Source organism: Nomascus leucogenys, chromosome 3 (genome assembly GCF_006542625.1).
Source record: "Nomascus leucogenys isolate Asia chromosome 3, Asia_NLE_v1, whole genome shotgun sequence".
NCBI lineage: Eukaryota > Metazoa > Chordata > Mammalia > Primates > Hylobatidae > Nomascus > Nomascus leucogenys.
In genome coordinates this window covers 155,399,096-155,419,143 of record NC_044383.1, presented here as the reverse complement: position 1 = coordinate 155,419,143, position 20,048 = coordinate 155,399,096, and the positions used below count along the sequence as shown (strand labels likewise).

The 20,048-nt window shown below is 56.3% G+C and overlaps 1 pseudogene; it reads right to left on the bottom strand.

Annotated features, from left to right (window-relative positions):
• Positions 1–13,916: 13,916 nt before the first annotated feature.
• On the bottom strand, positions 13,917–15,219 carry LOC115832919 (annotated as a pseudogene).
• Positions 15,220–20,048: the final 4,829 nt, after the last annotated feature.

The following is a 20,048-nucleotide window of genomic DNA, read 5'->3' as shown; positions in this document are numbered from 1 at the left end:
TCCGAGTCACACTCGTGTTAATCAGATGCTTCCGATCTGCATGCTGGAGGACGTGGCAGCCGATTTACTGTAACCACCGCCCGAAGGCACCTCGCTCCTGACTCCCGAGCCCTGAGTCCATCGCAGGGATGAGCAGAGATGAAGTCATCGGCCAGATTCAGAAGCTGACATGTTCCCCTCCTGGCACCACCACACCCCAAACACTACAGCCCATGTCTTCCTTTTCTGAAGGAAACATTTGCAATCAGCACAGTGGAAGGAAAAGGAAAAAGTCCCCTAGGGGAAAAAGTGTGACCAGGGAGGAGGAGGGAGGAGATCACTGGGACTGCCCCCCTGCCCCTGTGCCTGGCCAGTCCTTCCTCCCGTTTACATATCACTGGTTCAGGCATCGCTGTGGGCACTTTCTCACTCAGCACCATAATTCACACTTGCTTATTCACTTCCTCCACTAGATAAAAATCACGCTGGGGCATGGCCGGCTTCCCAGCACCATGCCCTATTGTTCAGAGCACGGGGTTATGCAGGGCAAGGTGGATATTCTCCTTGTCAGTGGAGCCAGTAGAGAAGTGGGGAGCCCCCCCCCCGACTCAAGGTGCTGCTGTCTTCAGCTGGGGACCTGTCCTCCCTCTGCCACAGCAGGGCCTCCCGGGGACAGGTGGTGGGTATGGAAGCCGCATTGAGCATGGACTCCTGGAAGGCTCCGGTCCCTGGGCCCTGCAGGAGGGTCTTTCACTGTGGAGCTTCTGATGACATTGGATGGGCTCTGAGATCCCCGTGAAGACCACGCGGCCCTCTCGCTGTCGACTGAGCTGTGGAGGGTGCACGGGCACAACTCACACTGTTCTCTGTTGGCTTAAAATTATTTACATGCACATCCAGGCTGGAGTGAAGGGTGCCAAGCAGGAAGGAAGGGAAATGGCCCAGGGTTGATGGATAGGCTCTGCTGGTCCTAGGAAAAGGTGTTTAAGAAACTGACCCAGAAAAAGAACCCAGCAAGCAGATGCTCAAAAACATGCGTTGGGTGCAGAACATGACTGCAATCCAGAGCGTGCACCCTCCTGTGTGCATGTGTGAACCTGGGGGTGGAGTGTGCACCCTCCTGTATGCACGTGTGAACCTAGGGGCAGTGTGTGCACCCTCCTGTGTGCACGTGTGAACCTGGGGCGGAGTGTGCACCCTCCTGTGTGCACGTGTGAACCTGGGGCAGGGTGCACCCTCCTGTGGCACGTGTGAACCGGGGGAGTGTGCACCTCCTGTGTGCACGTGTGAACCTGGGGGCGGAGTGTGCACCCTCCTGTGTGCACGTGTGAACCTGGGGGCAGAGTGTGCACCCTCCTGTGTGCACGTGTGAACCTGGGGGCAGAGTGTGCACCCTCCTGTGTGCACATGTGAACTTGGGGGCGGAGTGTGCACCCTCCTGTGTGCACGTGTGAACCTGGGGGCGGAGTGTGCACCCTCCTGTGTGCACGTGTGATTTACCTGGGGGCGGAGTGTGCACCCTCCTGTGTGCATGTGTGAACCTGGGGGCGGAGTGTGCACCCTCCTGTGTGCACGTGTGAACCTGGGGGCAGAGTGTGCACCCTCCTGTGTGCACGTGTGAACCTGGGGCTGGAGTGTGCACCCTCCTGTGTGCATGTGTGAACCTGGGGCTGGAGTGTGCACCCTCCTGTGTGCATGTGTGAACCTGGGGCTGGAGTGTGCACCCTCCTGTGTGCATGTGTGAACCTGGGGATGGAGTGTGCACCCTCCTGTGTGCATGTGTGAACCTGGGGGCAGAGTATGCACCCTCCTGTGTGCATGTGTGAACCTGGGGGCGGTGTGTGCACCCTCCTGTGTGCATGTGTGAACCTGGGGGCGGTGTGTGCACCCTCTTGTGTGCATGTGTGAACCTGGGGGTGGAGTGTGCACCCTCCTGTGTGCATGTGTGAACCTGGGGGTGGAGTGTGCACCCTCCTGTGTGCATGTGTGAACCTGGGGCTGGAGTGTGCACCCTCCTGTGTGCATGTGTGAACCTGGGGCTGGAGTGTGCACCCTCCTGTGTGCATGTGTGAACCTGGGGGCGGAGTATGCACCCTCCTGTGTGCATGTGTGAACCTGGGGGCGGTGTGTGCACCCTCCTGTGTGCATGTGTGAACCTGGGGCGGAGTGTGCACCCTCCTGTGTGCATGTGTGAACCTGGGGGCAGTGTGTGCACCCTCCTGTGTGCATGTGTGAACCTGGGGGCGGTGTGTGCACCCTCCTGTGTGCATGGGAGAACCCGGGGGCGGAGTATGCACCCTCCTGTGTGCATGTGTGAACCTGGGGGCGGTGTGTGCACCCTCCTGTGTGCATGGGAGAACCCGGGGGCCATGAGAGGGTATTTACAGTAAAACCCAAGTAGATAAAAGTGGCACGTGAGTGACAGCTGAGTCTACTGTGCTCTCTCTTCCCCTGGGCCTGGAAAGTAGTGCCTCTGCTCAGGTGCACCGAAGGCTGGGGGCCAACCAGGCGTCCACCCTGCCCTGAGGAGAAGCGTGCTGTCCGGGCGGACCCCATGGGCACCAGAGGAGGCTGAAGAGTCTCTGAGCACATCCCTCAGAAATGTCAGCTCCGGGACGACCACATTCTTAGGGCAATCCCATGGGGACCGAGACCGGCTTCTCCTAAGTGATAGGCACAGGTGCTGGGGAACGGCAGTCCCCAGGTCTGCAGAATGCTCACAGCCTCGACTGAGGGGCAGGCATGGCCTTGGGTGCTGTCCCTGGGCTCTGGCTCCTTTCTGAGTCACTGGGTGCTCCCCAGCTTGTCCTCCCTCCCCACCCCAGGTCCAGTGTCCTCGATGTGGGAGAGGAGTCAGGCAGAGACCTGGGCTCCTTCTGCCCTTCAGGAGCTACAGGGCCCTGTCCATCGCAGATTTTCCCAACGTCATGTCTTTGGTTCCAGAGTTGTTTGATTTTATGCTTCGATAGCAGCCAAGGTTTCTGCCTGTTGGTGTTGAGTGAAGTTGCCAGATGGACATCTTCAGACACAACCACACCTATTCCTCTTGTCATCATCTTCTGTTTCGACCTCCTACTCCTCACCCTGGCACCCAGGTCCACAGCACTGTAGAGGATGGTGACTGGTGACATCCCTCACATCCTCCAGAAGACCAAGAGAAGCGCCGTGTGCTGGCAGAGGCTTGCAGGGCAAGAGACAGATGAAGGGAGCAGGTGGAACAGTGCATCCTCACGGACGGCCGAACAGGCCAGCCCAGACACCCGAGGCTTGCAGGAATGCCTTGTCCACATGCAAACATGACGCCGTCACATCTGTCTCATCTGCTGTGGAATGATGTACATTCAGTTTTGATCTCACAGCACATTATTATACATGAATGATGCATATAAAGCATTACCTTTATAGCATAACAAGGAAGCTCAACAGACATTTCCACTAATAGAAAGTAAATCTACAAACAGTTACAAATCATTAGCAGGACACGATGGCCACAGCCGTCCCTCTGTTAAATGCTGTGAAGCAGATAAGCCACATCTTAGCAGAGACAGATGTTCTCCTTGACCTGACCAATATGGAAAGGTAACTGGGAGGAGGAAGTGTTTCCTCAGCTCTGACTCAATATTTACCCATGGACGGTGAATTCGTTAAAGACAATTTAAATAGCAGACAAAACCATTTCGATACAGCCAGGCGCCAGTGTTCCATGCCTTGAAAATAAGAACAAGACATACAGGTGCAATAGAACAAAGAAATGTTGTCCAGAGAGCGCACAGATATCGAGGAGAAATGGTGGGAGGTGCTGCACAACCATATAAGAGTCCACCCACTCGGCTGAGTCAGGCCCCTTCAGTGTCCACACAGTGGGTGACCCACACTCCGGGTAAATAGGCTGTGTAGATGTGGAGCGCTCCACATAAACCTCCTGGGGTGAAAACACGGACAACAGTGATAAAAGGACAAGGGAAAATATACATGCAAAAGAGGAGGGTGTGTACGCCACATAGTGACACTGTGCACACTCACAACCACACGGGAGCACACCCACTCCACACAGTGACATTGTGCACACCCTCATGGCAGCACACCGTAACACCATGCACACCCTCACGGCAGCACACCGCAACACCGTGCACACCCTCCTGGCAGCACACCGTAACGCCACGCACACCCTCACGGCAGCACACCGCAACACCACGCACACCCTCACGGCAGCACACCGCAACGCCACGCACACCCTCACGGCAGCACACCGCAACGCCACGCACACCCTCACGGCAGCACACCGTAACACCATGCACACCCTCCTGGCAGCACACCGTAACACCGTGCACACCCTCACGGCAGCACACCGTAACGCCACGCACACCCTCACGGCAGCACACCGTAACACCGTGCACACCCTCACGGCAGCACACCGTAACACCATGCACACCCTCCTGGCAGCACACCGCAACACCATGCACACCCTCACGGCAGCACACCATAACACCGTGCACACCCTCACGGCAGCACACCGTAACACCGTGCACACCCTCATGGAAACACACCGTGACACCGTGCACACCCTCCTGGCAGCACACCATGACACCGTGCACACCCTCGCGGCGGCACACCGTAACACCGTGCACACCCTCACGGCAGCACACCGTAACACCGTGCACACCCTCACGGCAGCACACCGTAACACCGTGCACACCCTCACGGCAGCACACCGTAACACCGTGCACACCCTCACGGCAGCACACCGTAACACCGTGCACACCCTCCTGGCAGCACACCACAACACCGTGCACACCCTCACGGCAGCACACCGTAACACCGTGCACACCCTCCTGGCAGCACACCACAACACCGTGCACACCCTCACGGCAGCACACCGTAACACCGTGTACACCCTCATGATAGTGCACACACTTCACATGGTGACTCTGTGCACACGCACACCCACACAGGCGCACACCCACTCCACACAGTGACACTATGCACACTCTCATGGTAGCACACCATGTCCACAGTGACATGGGCGCAGCCACCCTCCACAGTGACACGGGCGCACCCACCCTCCACAGTGACATGGGCACACCCACCCTCCACAGTGACAAGGGAGCAGGCACCCTCCACAGTGACATGGGAGCACCCACACTCCACAGTGACATGGGCACAGGCACCCTGCACGGTGACATGGGCGCAGCCACCCTCCACAGTCACATGAACGCAGCCACCCTCCACAGTCACGTGAAGGCAGCCAGCCTGCAGTGGGCCACAGCAGGAGCCCTGGTCTCTTGTGCTTGTGTCTGGCTGCCTGCTGCCCGAGATTGCTCTGACATTTGGGAACAGTGGTTTCACCTGCTGCACACACAGTTGTGTCCAGAACAGCACTGTCCTCCTGGCCCCATCCTGAATTGGTAAGGCACCTGCTCCCACTGTCCCAGGATCACTGGCAAGTGCAGACCCCGAGTGTGCAGACTTGGGTGGCTCACCTGTCTTCCCCACCATGCCTCTCTGAGGCCTGAGATGCAAGTCCAGCGATGGAGTGTTTTTCCATGGGCCCAGAGGCTTGTGTGTGGTCACCAGAAGCTCATTATCCTCAGAAGGCCCTGGGCACTCTGTTCTTCTCCAAATGCATGCACTCATTGTCTTGTAATTAAAAACAGTGATTTTTTCCAGAGGGCAGGACACCCTGCATTCATCTTTCTTTTCTTCTTGAAATAAGCTTTGAGGATGGAGGCCCACAGCCCAGGGTGGAGGCAGCCCTTTCCCATGGTGGCCACTGACCTGTGGGCAGCACCTTCAGGTGGTTCTCTCATTTCCACATAAAACAAGCTATGTGCCAAAGACAGTGGGGAGAAGGCCCAGAGCACCCCTTCTGCAGCCCAGCGTCCAGGAATGGGGTGGGGAGAGCTGGCTGTGTGTGTATACAGTCTTCCCTGAGGGTCCTAGCCTCCCCCCACTGCCTGGGTCAGACCATGGGCCCCTGGACTAGGCGCTTATCTGTAAAGCATGACGAGAGAGACTTCACTTCACAGGGGTGCTGGGCAGAGTCCCTGAGATGAGCGGGCAGTTGCTTTGCAGAATGCCCCAGACCTAGGCCATGGCCCAGCAATCACTTGAAGAAAGTCTGTTTGGGGCAGGGAAGGCAGTGGGCAGAGGAAAGCACCCATTGCACGAGAGCTGGGTTCCTGGGTGACCCAGACCAAGGCTGTGGTACTTGGGGGCTCCAGGCAACACTAGGGCTGTTACCCACCTACAAGGCCAGTGAATCCAAGGCACTTCCCTCCAGGCTGGGCTCTTCTGGGGGTAGATGTGGTGAGACGTGGCGTATGTGGCATGGAGCCCTGAGTCTGGCAAATGTTGCCTTCATCTTCACGGTTACGTCCTTGTCTCATTCACTATCTGATCATCATTCTCCTCGGCACTGACACATGGTCGCACTAAACCTCAAAAGAAACCATGACCTAGACAAGGGGTCTCAACCAAGGCCAGTGACAAGCAGGACCCGGGCGCTGGGCTCTGCAGGATGCCAGTGAGGTCTGTCATCCCTCAGTAGCAGGCAGGGGCTCCAGCCTCCCAGGCAGCTTCAAGCTGCACCAAATCAATTATTCAAAGGGCACTTGCAGGCGCTGCGGGCACGATGGAGGCATGGCAGAGAGACAGTGGAGACAGACACAGTGGAGAGACATGGCAGAGCCCAAGGAAAAGCCAAGGAGCCGGGGTCGAGGGAGGGTGAGGCCCCAGGTGCAGTGGGAATGCCGGGACCCGGGAGTGCCCTGAGCCCGGGCACAAAGGCCGGGTGGGCAAGGCTGTCAAGAGTGGACAGAGACCAGGATCCCGGCCTGGAGATTGGGTCCTGCAGGGCAGGCAAGCAGTCTAGGTGACTCCTCCTGGGATGCCCCATTCTCTTCAGACATAGGCTGAAAATCAAGGAGGCGCAGCCCCTGCAGGAACCCGGGGCGTGTACCAGGGTCAACAGTGCCCTGCAGACACGCATGCAGGGCTTCCGGGGCTGCGTGCTCCAGGCCCCAGGACGGATGTACCTCTGGGCAGGTGGGCACTCGGCGAGACGGCTTCTGTGGGTGTAGGGAGCACAGGACAGCCCTCGCCCCTCCACCTCACAGGCCCAGTTCAGAACTGGGGCCAAGGACGCATGCTCCTGGGGCAGCCGGGGCTCCGTGTTCCTGGGGCGGCCGGGGCTCTGTGGTGAGCAGTGAGGCAAGTCCCCTGTCAACGGCCCCCGGGGCTCTGTGATGAGCAGTGAGGCAAGTCCCCTGTCAACGGCCCCCGGGGCTCTGTGATGAGCAGTGAGGCAAGTCCCCTGTCAACGGCCCCCGGGGCGTCTGTTGGTCCCTAAACTGCCCACTGCCACTGCCCTGTGCCTGAGGGCTGCAGCCTGCAAGCTCCTGTGCCCCAGCTGCTGGCCAAGCAGGGATGACCTGGAAGGAAAGTTGCTGCTACTCAGGAGGTGCTCTGAGTGCTTTCCGGCCCTACCACACAGGTTCCAGCGCCGCTGCCCCAGGCCCTGCCTCAAGCCAGTGCTCGCACCCCCAGGGCACAGACATCAGGGCCGCTGGTGCCCCAGCAGCCATGCATGAGTGCCTATGCCCCAGACCTGGGCCTGCCCATGTGCTGGCCGCTCCCTCCACAGCCCGGTGAGCCTGCCCCTCACTGCTCGGTCCTGGCCCCAGGCCACGCACTGCCTGGGAAACCCACTGACCACCCACGCTCCAGATCAGAGGGACGGCCCCGGGCTGCGCCGCATGCATCCTGGCAGCCATCTGGGTGAGGCTGCACACGGCTGGGAGCAATAAACTGGGTGCAGCTGTGGGAACTGGCCCTCCTGCCTCTGTAGGCACCAGGAGGCCCCGGGGTCCATGGAGCAGCATTTGCCCAAACTACCCACCAACCCAGCAGCTAAGAACAGGCATTTTCTTCCTCAGGGGAGCCAGGGCTGTGACAGGCGTTTCTCACTGGGGGGCCCAGTGGCCTGAGGTGTTTCTTCTTGGGTTTCAGGGATAATGACAGGCATTTCGTATTCAGGGACTTAGGGCTATGCAGGTGTTTCTTGCTGGAAGACCTTGCGTTCCTTCTGGGATATCCAGGGCTAATGACAGGGTCTCTTGATGGATCCAGGGCTATGAGAGTTGCTTCTTGTTGGAAGATGCAGCGCTCATGACACTTTTCTATTGAGCAATCCAGGGTCTAGACTAGGTGCTTCTTTTCAGAATCTATGTCTGTGACAGACAGGTTGTGTTGGGGGATCCAGGCTACCACAGAAGTGCTCACCAGGGAGATCCAGGGCTAATGACATGTCTGTTTTTAGGTGTGCTCTTCCCTCCCCTAAAAATCTTCCCACAAGGAGGGCAAGAGCCTTGCCAAGGCCAGTGACTTGCCAAGCACTCCCCCTGGGCCCAGGAACCAACTGACCAGCACAGCCAGGCCACAGCCCAGCCTCCTTCTACCTCTCACTGATGGCGCCTTCCACCTGAGGAAAACCAGTTGCTTGAGACACAGTTCATCCTGATGAGGCCTTGTGGGACTGGGCCTCTGTGGGATGGGGATGTGCTAGGGTAGCCTGCACCCAGGGGCACATGCACTGCCATAGCCATGGCCTTTGTGCATCCGGAAGCCTCTCGCCTGGACTGGCCACGGCTCCTGAGACCCATATGGTGGCTCCATGCCCTTGATCTTGGGATGCTTGGAAGGGAGGAGAGGAAAGGGGCAGAGAGGAGAGAGCATGCAGCCCAGGTCCAGAGAAGGCTGTGGGAGCAGTGAGGAAAGATGGAGGGGCTTCGACAGAAAGACGCAGACGGAAGAACTGCCAGGAAGGGCAGCTTTGCTGGGCCAGCTCCACCACTGATGCTGCGGCCGACGCCCTGGCCAGGTGCCCTTGGCTACTCTGCAGGAGCAGTGCCAGCTATCGTTTCTCATTTCAACTGCTCAGTAGCAGAGAAACATGATTTATGGGGAGAATTCCCCAGAGGCTAAAAAAAAAGAGAGAACGGACAAGGTCTGTCTTTGACTGGCAAGCAAGGAGACTCATTTGGCACAGAAATCAGTAACACAGAAACAGACCTGAAACCCATCAAGAGAATCCAAAACAATCTCCTCTTTCTGGCTCAACAGAAAATAGAGCAAACTCGGCGCCTCTAAAATGGAGTGTACCCCAGCATGCTCAGCCTTCTCCCCGCTGACTGCACTGGTCCCCGGGGTTACCTGTGTGAGCCATGCTCTCTAGCTCTCGGCCGCAGGTTCCTGTGTCCCTGGGGCCACCTCAGGCTCCTCCACAGACTCCATTCTCCCTTTAGGACAGGACCTAGCAGCTGTTGTTCCTAAAATCCCAGCTCTTCCTCGTCCAAACCATTAACCTTGCTGTCCTTTATTAGGGCTCTTGGTTTTGCTGGTCATGCAATAGAAGGGAGGGCTGCACAAGGGCAGCACCCAGAGCCCAGAGCCGGAGCTGATGCCCAGAGCAGGTCTCACGGTAAGAGTTCTGGGACAGTGCCCACGGGGGACGGGGATCCACTAGGCACTCTGTCCTCATATGCTTGCTTAAGATTAAAAGAACGGGGACAGCATCCTGCCGCTGAACCTGGGCTGTGACCACCGAGACCACACAGGTGGTGACAGAAAGAATCTGCAGAATGAGCTTCTGGTGCCCGTGTTCTGTTGGAGGAAGGCGGGCACCACAGCCACTGCCCTCCAAGCTATAGCAAGAGCAGGACATCACCATCCTGGACACACACCACCATTTTAAGTTCCCCTTGATTAAAAAAAACACCTAAATCTTCCCCCAAAACATCAGCCTAACAGCTAATGTCAGCATAAACAGAAATACTGCAACACTAAGGTAAACTCGCCTCTGACTGGAGACACCCCAACCCCGCAATAAACCTTCCCTCACACAGAAACAATCCAAGCCTGTGATAAGCTCCCCCACCTGCTAAACCCTTAAATATTCTTAGTCTGTAAGAGAGAATGCTCCTGACTGAAATCAGCCAGAAGCCCCTCTCAGGTTTATTCTCCAAAATAAACCATCTTGGACTGTTGAACCACTTTTCATGATTCTTTCCTCTTTAACTCTTACACCAAGTTACAGCCAGGAGCAGGAGACCAGGTCCCTGGGAGGAAACTGACCAGACACGGTTCAGAAAGAAGGATGGATGGCAGGTGGCAGGTGATTCATTTTATGATGATGATTTTTTACAGACACAATCTCGCTCTGTGGCCCAGGCTGAAGTGCAGTGGCAGGATCATAGCTCACTGCAGCCTTGATCTCCTGGGCTCAAGCCATTCTCCCACCTCAGCCAGCCAAGTAGCTGGGACTACAGATACACGCCACCACACATGGTTAATTTTTTAATTTTTTGTAGAGATGGGGTCTTGCTATGTTGCCCAGGCTGGTCTTGAACCCCTGGCCTTAAGCAATCCTCCCACCTTGGCCTCTGAAAGTACTGGGATTGCAGATGTGAGTCACCTCACAGGGCCCAGACATGAGTAAGTGAAAAATGAATGCTCACCTATCCCCCAGATAATTCTCTCCTGCATATGAAACCCTCTTCTGCACATTTCACAACGCATTTGCGAGGTCGTCCCCCAACACTGGAGCTTTGTTAGCCGCAGGTGCATATTCATCTTTGCACCATGACACTGACAACATAGTCACTCATCTTCTTTAAGGAAAAACCAATCTGTTTGTATCCAAAAAACCACAAGAAGCCATCGGTGCCTCTTTCAAGATCCATTTTTAGTATGTCTGTACCCAAACCCCCTGATAAAGAAACAGCATGTGGCACACAGCAGCCTGGCCCAGGGTTAAGGTGAGGCATGAACCCGGCCCAGGGCTAAGGTGGGGCGTGAACCCGGCCCAGGGCTAAGGTGGGACGTGAACCCGGCCCAGGGCTAAGGTGGGGCGTGAACCCGGCCCAGGGCTAAGGTGGGGCGTGAACCCGGCCCAGGGCTAAGGTGGGGCGTGAACCCGGCCCAGGGCTAAGGTGGGGCATGCTTTCATTAGTCCCATCAGGAGCTCTTGGCTCCTCTGACTGCAAATCATTTGCACCCACCTGCGAGTTTCTCCTTCTCAGGATGCACCCTCATGATGCATGGAGCAAACACAATAAGCCCTGATCTCATGGGGCTGCTTGGAAACAGGCTGAGGAAACGCACCCCAAGTCACAAGCTGGCGGGAAATGCAGGCGCCTGTGACCCAGTGCCAGCATGCTCTAGTGGTGTGGGGACTTGGCATAACATAAGGTGAAGCTGTGAGCAGAAGAGGGGACTGTTGGGTTCTCTGCATCTTTAAGGACTGGGCCTGGCCCACTGACTGCTTCACAGGAGAAGGCAGCATTTCCTGGGGACACAGAAAATCTCATAAAGACGCTTCTCTCCCAGGGTTAAAGTAGCTGTGTGCTGCTTTGTACCATGGTCAAGCTTATGCTCCATGGAGGGAACAGGACACGAGGTGGGAATCACGCGGTCCCCTCCTGTGAGTCGATGTTTACTGTGAAGCCTCAGGGGTGAGAGAAGCAGCCAGCCGCGAGTCTTCTCTGGGTGGGGAGCACATGCGGACAGACCAAAACCCAGCACCGGCCCATGGGGAGCTGCCTGTCACAGGGGAGTTGAGGTTTCATTCCAGCATAAAGAGAACGTCTACCAAGGAAAGAGGCTCATGATCCCACTCACACGGAAAAACATGCCCCTTGGGTGCACACGGGCAGCAGGTCGCAGGGGAAGGGAACAGGAAGCAGGGGCTCCCTTTGGAGCCTCCTGGAGTCATCCAGGGCTGATGTGAGGAAGCGTTGGTGGAGCTCAGAGAAAGGTGGAGGCTGCAGAGCCAGGAGCAGAAGCTTCCAGGCATTTTTTGGAAATGGGATTAACAGGACGTGGTGAGGCCTGAAATATGGGAGTGGTGGGGTCAACAGAAAGACCGAGGGGAAAGGACGGGCTTCCCAGGACTCTCAGGCTGCTGCTTGAAAATCGGGGTGCAAGGCATTGCCCCTGCTGAGACGAGAACTCCACGCAGGAGTCATCATGTGCCACTGCCACAGAGCACCACGTTCACACCCAGCTCAGTGGAGAGACTTACAGAGCGTGAGGGACTTACCCAACCATCACATGGCGCACCCACCGTGAAGCCGGGACCCCGCCTTTGATCTGCTGACTTCCTGTCCGCCGGCACTATGCGCTCCAGAGGTGCTCTGCAGGGTCAGGGCTAGGAAAGGCCACCATCCATGATGACGGCCATTCCTCACCAGGCCCAGCCGGAGCAAGGGCCAGACTCGAAGAAGAGCGTTTCCACAGACGGAGGCTCGGCGGACAGTGCCCCTCTCCACTGAGAACTGACAGGCAGGAGTAGAGCAGCGCCGGTTCTCTCTTGGGTCCTCGTCCATCTTCGTGCGTGGCTGTTGCCTGTGATGCCGTTTCCATCCATGAACTCCCTGGCCTGTTTTCCTGGGCTCTTCATTCCTCTTCTCCCTGCTGATGGTCGGTGTGTTAAAGGTCATTCCCTACCCCTCAAAAAGGGCAAAACTTTCTACTCCCCTGAGTGACTCTACATTTTAACCTTTACACTCAAGCTAATTCTCAACAACACTGTCTACACGCCCTGCAGCCAATGTGGCCATCCAAACACAGACGGAAGATCTTCAAACCCCTGCCAGGTCTAACGCATGCCAGCTTCTCTGTCACCTGACAAATACTGCCCACGCTCAGCATCTGCACGCCTGGGCTCACCTCCCCCGAATACCATGTCTTCCCACTGCCTGTTTAATCTGAGCTTTTTCTTCTCCATGAATAATGCCACCTCCCCAGTTTTTACAGCCTCATTAGCGTATAATTAAAGTGTGATAAACAGCGTGCAATTGAAGTATAGAGTGTAATCAGCCTAACATATGTATACAGCCAGGAAACCAGCACCACAACTTAAATAGCAAATCTTTTCCTCTCCCCCAAATCTCTTCCTGCCTCTGCAGGCTCCTGTGGGGTGCCCGAGCCCCCTCACCAGGCTGCCCACAGGCCCTGGTCCTCCCCGTGTGACCCTGTCCCAGGGCTGCCAAGTGCCCTCATGACAGGCAGAGGGCATGGGACAGCGTGAGCCAGGGGGTGTCCCCGAAGCAAAAGCCACAGTCTTTTTAACCTAACCTCAGACTGGATGCCCCACACCCTGTGCCCTGCTATTGGTGAGAAGCGCATCATCAGCACAGACCACGCTCACGTAAGGGGTGGGTCACGCCCGTTACTCCTTGGCTCAAGCTCTCATCTCTACTACCCTCACCCCTGCTCACCCTCAGCCCTGCAGATGCAAGCTCAGATCATCGGCTTTTCCAAGTCCTCAGGTGGACAGCTTGGAAGCTCCAGCCAGCTTAGAGTTTTTCCTTTCCTTATTAGGGCCATTTCCTGTCTCCCTTCCATCAGACACGTCCTTCCATGGGCCACCCATGATACTATCTCAGCGCCAGCACGCTGCAGGCACTAGCCGGACATGCAGAGCTGGCTTGGGTTCTGGAGATGCCCTGACCCCTGGGGTCTCTTCCAAATGCTGGTAGGAGGCTTGGAAACCACCACCCAATTCATCTTACCGAGCCTCCTAATTTCCCGGCTTCTAAGCTGCCCTATTCAATCATACGTTGCATTAGAGCTTCATTGTAATGAATTCTTATTCATTCATTGCTTGTCTGTATTAGTGCCATCTGCCTTATATTTTTAAAGTTCTTACAAACCAAAATACCCTCCTGGTGTTGATTTAACCATGTGCAGTGTCCACAGGGCACAGTTACAATTATATGCATAATAAATTATTCTGATGATAATTATTTTTCGAACCCAGTAATGATTTATGGACCACCTGGTTTGGGATTACCTTTCAAACTTCTTTACTACTTTAAAATGACCCCAAAGGCCTAAGCTGTGGTAAACCGGAGCTGAGGACAAAAATTACAGAGCCATCACACTCCTTCACAGGAACCGTGGAGGCACTTGGCGCACTGCCCTGCACCTGTGCCCGGAGGAACCTGGAGGCGCTCGGAGCGCAGCCCCGCACCTGTGCCCGGCGGAACCGTGGAGGCGCACGCACGCGCACGGCCCCCGCACCTGTGCCCGGAGGAACCCCGGAGGCGCATGCACGCGCACGGCCCCGCACCTGTGCCCAGAGACCGGGAAGGGAGGGCCTCCAGAGATGCAGACTGCACGGGTCGTCGTGCTAGACTTCACCTTTTGTCCTGGCTGAGGTCAGGGAAGCCGCTGTGATGTTCCCTTCAGAAAACTTAGCCGAGGGCCGCGCATGCTCACAGATAGGAAGCAGTGAGAACAGGAGGACTCACAGTTCTTCCTGATAACAAAGGAATAACAGAGCTGATCGCTGCGATTCCTAAGAAGTGAGGAATTAATTATGAAATACGAATCTTCGCCTGCCATTACTTCAAGAACAGAATTAAAGTAGGCGTCCTCTCCTGCACACTGGTGGGATTCTTCCGTCTGTCTTCCTGGTACCGTGGGTGTGATGCTGGACAAGGTCGAGGGGTTGTGGCTGCTGAGGCTGCTCCGGGAGCTCCTGAGGTCCTGTGCTGGGCTCTCCCAAGTGCCCCTGCTCACGGCAGACAGAGGGAACTTCCTGCCCCCAGAGAGGGGCGTCAGGCTGGACCGTGGCCCCTGCTCCTGCAGCTCCTGCAGCTCCTAGGCCCGCACCAGCGGGCCGCCCCCACCTGTGTTCGCCTGTGGTCTGGGGTAAGCTGGCCACGTTTCCTTCCCTCCCCTGTCACCGGTCACCAAGGGCCACGGGACAGAATTGGTGGTTTGGCTGAGGTTGGTGAGCTGGCTCCACGTGCCCAGGCTCCCTCGCTGTGTCTCTCTTCTGCAGAGCACAACGCATCTCCTTGGCCTCACACACCCAAACTTGGCCCCTACCGACAGCTAAGTCGCAGCAGAAAAGGCCACGTTGAAATAAGACCCTGGAGAGGAAGACTGCGAAGGCCAGGTGGGCTGCTGAAGCTGAGGTTTCCTGCGCCCCAGTGGATTCTGTCCACTGTGTGGGGCTTGGTGGCTGAGCCCAGACCAGCGGAGAGTAGGAGGGACCGAAGTGTGGAGCCCAAGGTGGCTGCAACAGGCTGGGGGTGCCCGGGGACTCTCTCTGGGCAGCACAGCCCCTTCCCCCAGCCCTGGGGCCCCGGGGGCGGGCCCTCTGCACACTCAGTCACAGGCCCCAGCCCCTCTGTGGCTGAGGACCAGGCACGCCCCAAGCTCTTCCTCCATGGATTTAGTAATTCGTTTTCAGGGCAAACTGGAAACAGGACATGAGCCAGGCAAGGCCGCACTCCTCTCCACTGGCCTCCCCTCGCTGTGGAACTCGCTCGCTCTTACATAGAAAAATGGCTTTCCTGGTGAAAAGTTGAAAGTACTACGGATCTGGGCGTGGGTTTTGCCGCTTTCTCCTGAAGGAAGCCACAGACGTCTTGGCCTCTTTGAAACCTGTAAATAAAATTTGTTTTCTGGGGCAGAGGCCCTCTGCAAGAGTCTTACTTCCCTTCAGCCCACCGAGATGGCTCCCGCGTCCTGGGCGCTGACGATGGGGGAGCCCTGAGGGGCGTCTCGCCGGGAGGAGGCCGTGTGCCCAGCACGAAGCGGACCCGACATTCCCCCATAAACCCAGGAGCCATCTGTTAGGTAAGATGGGGTACCTTAAAATGGCGCCATACCTTAAGATGGGGCCGGTTCCGGGTTCTTCTCCCCTCCTTGACCAGGCACTGTCTGAACCCGCCAAAGGAGGGCCAATCAGAAAGAAGCATCTCCCGCCTTCCCTTGGGCCCGCCCCTAGCCCAATCCACATAGGCCCAAGGGATATAAAACCCAGCACACCAGCAGCCCTCTCTCTCTCTTCTCTTCCTTCTCGTGCGTGGTGCCGCTCGATACCTCCAATAAAGATCTCTTGACCGCGACCAGTGTAGTTTGGTCTCCGCCCGGCCCCTTTCGCCATCGCCACATCACTGGGTGGAAAACGCCCCGACGCCGGCGCAGGCCCAGACCCCGGGGAACACGAGAGCCACGAACCTGGGAGCCGCCGAGACCAGCCCCGGCCGCCCCAGCGCTCCTCCCGCCCAGGCCTGATGCCGCGAGAATGGCCCGGGCGGGAACGTCTCCTGTCGGGGCGGCCGTGGGAGGCACTGGGGTCCCTGCTCTGCGGCTGCCCCGGTGAGGAGGCGCCCTGGCCACCCCGACACCCAGTAGAGGCGATGCTGGCGGTGACACCGTCACCCACCCCGAGGCCCCGTCCCTCCTCCTGGGGCTGCGCCCGCGCCGGGAAGCTCCCCTGACCCCCCGCTCTGTCCCGCCCAGGCTCAAGAGGGCGCCCTCACCTCCAGGCGGATGGTGGCAGGCCAGGCCCACGGTCCTCTTTCGCCCCGGGGGTGTCTGGAAGGGAAGGCGCCCGAGATGCTGAGACCCCCAAGAGCACAGGCAGAACTCAGAGGTTGCGTCTGAGGGAAAATCTCAAATTCACCCCCTTGAAGAACCTTCTACAACCGACTGTCCAGTATGGACCCTTGGCCACATGTGGCTACTTAAATTAATTTAAAGTGAACAGAATTAAACTCCGCTCCTCAGTTGCAGTTGTTGTGCCCCAGCGCTCATGTGGCTGTGGCGACCCGCAGTGCTAAGAATCGTCTCCACAGCCTGGAAAGTTCCATGGGACAGGGCAGGTCTAGGAGTCGCTGGGTGGTAATCACAGACACATGTGAGAGGCACATGCACACACACACACACACATACAAACACACAAACACATCCACACTTGCGCAGACACTTCCCCCTGGCAGTCATCATGGAGAAGGGGCTGGCTCCCTGTGGAGCTGAGCCTAGAACTCAGTGTCTCCTGGAGGTACAGCTTCAGCTCTAGAGAGGAGCCCTGTGTGTCTGCGGTGGAGGCCAGAGGAGTTGGCAGCCACAGTACAGCGTTCCAAGGACGGAAGGGTTTGGGAAGGCCTGCTTCACTTGCATGGGGCTCAGCAGGGTCCACGGCTGGGGGTATTGGGGGCACCGAGGCAGAGAGAGTCACGGCCCAGCACCATGGAGCCCACATCCTCCAGGGGACCCAGGATGGGACTGAAATGACCAATCCCCATGAGGGGGCTCAGGGACTCATTTGCACCTCCCTTAGCCCCTGGACAGAGCTGCCGAGAAATGCATCAGTCAGAGCCGCGCAGGCCTCGGGAGCCGCGTGCTGGTGGAGACGGGTGGCCTTTGGGAGGAAGACTGGAGGAGAGGGAGTTTTCTAAAAGGAACGCGGTGTCATTGCCAGAGAGAGCCCTGATGGATGTTACGCTGTCTCCCCACGGTGTCTGCTGCCTGGCCGGACAAGCCCAGCGCTCCAGCTTGGAGGCTCCTCCCAGCTTAGCCATGGGGATTCTAGCCGGGAGAAGGCGCCTAGTATTTAAAACTAAAATGAATAATGGAGACATTTTCTATTCAGGCTTAAAAAAATAAATTTACAGAAGGTGTGGAGTTAGGCCCTGGTCCTTCTCTGAAGGGAGGTCATCTGGCCAGGGCCCTCACCCAGTTGCCCTGGTGACTCAGGGAACCAGCTTGGCTTCCCCAAAGGAAGGGCCCAGCGGCCAGCATGGCACCCAGGGTGGGGAACAGCGCAGGGCTCCTCACGTGCTCAGGCAGGCGCCACTCTCACGGCACTGTGGGATTGCTAAGCCTCACAGAGAAAAGTACCATAGTTCTTTTTTAACTTTGCAGGAGTTAAATGTAACCGCATTTCTTGCCATGGTTAATTATTTCTCCATGTTTCCTAATTACCAATGGACTCTGTTTGCCATCAACTCCTAAATTAATTCTGATTATTTGGATGAGTGATAACAGGATTTCTGTTGCTCCTAATACTAAAACCAATCATTTGAAATTCAAAAGCACAGACATTTTTCAAGAGCCTTTTCAGAACCTTATTTGGAGTGGGCACTCAATAAATGTTTGCCAAATTGATTTAAACCCTAGACTGAACTCTGTTAATAGCATTTTAGGACATTCATCTCGCCACTGAGCAGATGCTCCTGCCAGCCGCTGGGAGGCCCCGAGGGCTCTGACTGGCCTGGGGCCTCCTGCTGCTTGGGCTCCCATGTGGCCTCAGGCCCTTGCATCTGACCTTACCCCTGGGCCGTGGAAGCAGAGCCTCTTCCCTGGAGTAATGAGTCCAGGCTCTGCCCATGAGCTGAGAGCTGAGAATGTCTCAAGGTTGGTGTCCAGAGGCTGCATCTTGGCTTTTTCCCTCAAGGTCAGAGGAGGGGAAATGATTGGGCACCAAGATTGGTGTCTGAGCACCTCCTCTCCTCCGTGGGGCAGCAGGTGGACCTCCACAGTGCCCTCCAGCCATGAAATGCCCTGGACCTCTGAGGCGGGCCTGGCCCCTGGACTTGGCCAATCCAGATGCAGGGCCTGTGGGTCCTAAGAGGGCCACCCGAGGCCCTGTTGCCAGCATCCGCTGCAGGAGGCAAGACCCCAACATCGCCACCTTCCACGGCACACACAGACCACTTGCTTAGCTCCCCGTTGCATTAAGAGATTTTCACAGAAATGACTTCCTCCAAGCTCAGATGCTGCTCTTTCTCCCTTTCCTGGAGGCTTTGTTCTGTGCTCTTGAAACAGCTGCAGATCCTAGTGGCTTTGAGACACGGAGGCGGCCCAGCAGGTTTATCATTCACTGCTAGCTCGTTAGACATTGTCAAAAAGCATGATCTGGCCCAGCATGAATGTTTAACGGTGCCAGGGGGAGAGGAGAGAGGAGGGGAAGTGGAAGACAGGGCTGGAAAATCAGGGGGAGAGGAGGAAGGAGGGGAAGCTGAGGGCAGAAGAGCTGGGGTGGTGGGAGGGGGACCAGCCCGCAGGCAGGAGGTGTGCGTCACAGACATGCAGGGGCTGCACAGCACTGTCCCCACCACATGTGGTGTTCTGGAGGAAAATGCTACTTCTGCGTCTGACTGCCAAAGTGCCCTTGTTGCTATTGATCCGCTTACTGAGTGGAGTTCGTAAACACCAAGAACCAGGTGCTTCTTTCAGCAGGAAACAGGCCATCTGGTAGCGACTTAGAGGATGGAGGAGAATGTTCTTGAACGTCTTTCATGCTCCGGTACCATGCAGGTACGGGGCAGGTGCTCTGCTGGTGTGTTCACGCTTTGACTTACTCGTCTGAACCATCCTCGGGGAAGAGTTTTTCTTCCAACTTGCAGAGAAGGGGACTCAGCACAGCCAAGTCTCAGTGGCTCCCAAAGCCACTGATTAATGATCAGCAAATCTTAGGTTTGGCCCAAGTATTTAAAATAACACTAATTTATTGCAGTCAAATTCACAACTGTAACGTGGAGCATGTGGAAGTGAACGGTTCGGTGTATCCCACCTCCATCTAGTCCAGAACGCTCCCCGACTCCAGAGGAGGTTCTGAACTCCCTGCACAGTTTCTCCCCACCCCTGATCCTCCAGCCTGGCAAGCAGCAACCTACTTTGTCTCCATAGATTTGCCTGTCCTGGGCATTTTGTATGAATGGAACCACACAACACGTGGTCCTGTGTATCTGGCTTCTTCCACAAGCCTAATGTCTTCAAGGTTCATGCACGTTGTCGAGTTCTTACAAGTACTTCACTTCACCTAACCATCTGGGTATTCCTAATCCATTAAAGTTGACACCCAAATCATCCCATTCCTGTACATGTTTTTGTGTGGAAATATGTTTTCATTTCTCTTGGATGTTCACTTAGAAGTAGAATTGCTGGGTCATGTGATAACTATGTGTTAACGTCCAAAGAACTGCCAGATATTTTCCAAAGTGGCTGCACTGGTTTACATTTCCATCAGCAAGGAGGGATCCAATTTCCCAACATCCTCACCAAGACTTGTTATTGTCTGTCTTTTTAAATCCAGCCATTCTCATGTGTGTGAGGTGGTATCTGATTGTGGCTTTGATGTGCATTTCCCTAATGACTAATGATGTGGAGCATCTTTTCATGTACTTATTGTCTACTTCTATATCTTCTTTGGAGAAAATGCCACGAAAATCCTTTGCCCATTTTGTAATTGCAGATTTTGTCTTTTT